A 711-nucleotide genomic window follows, 5' to 3' on the forward strand; every position below is an offset into this window, starting at 1 on the left:
ATGATGAGACCAGGGTATATGTGGGCTGGCTGGATGGGCCTGGGGTAGTATATATGCAGAGACCAGGGTAACTACATGGGCTGGCTTGGGCTGGGGAGAATATATGATGAGACCACGGTATATATGGGCTGGCCTGGATGGGCTGGGGGTAGTAGTATATGATGAGACCAGGGTATAAGTGGGCTGGCTTGGGTGGGTAGTATATAATGATGAGACCAGGGTGTATATATGGGCCTGGCTGGGCTGGGGAGAATCTGTATGATGAGACCAGGGTATATATGGGCTGGCTGGGTGGGGTAGTATATAGATGAGACCAGGGTATATATGGGCTGGCTGGGCGGGGGAGAATATATGATGAGACCAGGGTATATATGGGGCTTTGGCTGATGATGGGCTGGGGTAGTATATATGATGAGACCCAGGGGTATATATGGGTTTGTGGATGGGCTTGGGGAGATATATGATGGAGACCAGGGTATATATGGGCTGGCTGGATGGGCTGGGGTAGTATATATGATGAGACCAGGGTATATCATGGGCTGGCTGGGCCGGGGAGAATATATGATGAGACCAGGGCCATATATGGGCTGGCTGGGCTGGGGGAGAATATATGATGAGACCAGGGCATATATGGGCTGTTTGGCTGGGTGGGGTAGTATATATGATGAGACCAGGGTTTATATATGGGCTGGCTGGCTGGGTGGGCTAGTA

This window comes from Coregonus clupeaformis, chromosome 9 (assembly GCF_020615455.1).
Source record: "Coregonus clupeaformis isolate EN_2021a chromosome 9, ASM2061545v1, whole genome shotgun sequence".
NCBI lineage: Eukaryota > Metazoa > Chordata > Actinopteri > Salmoniformes > Salmonidae > Coregonus > Coregonus clupeaformis.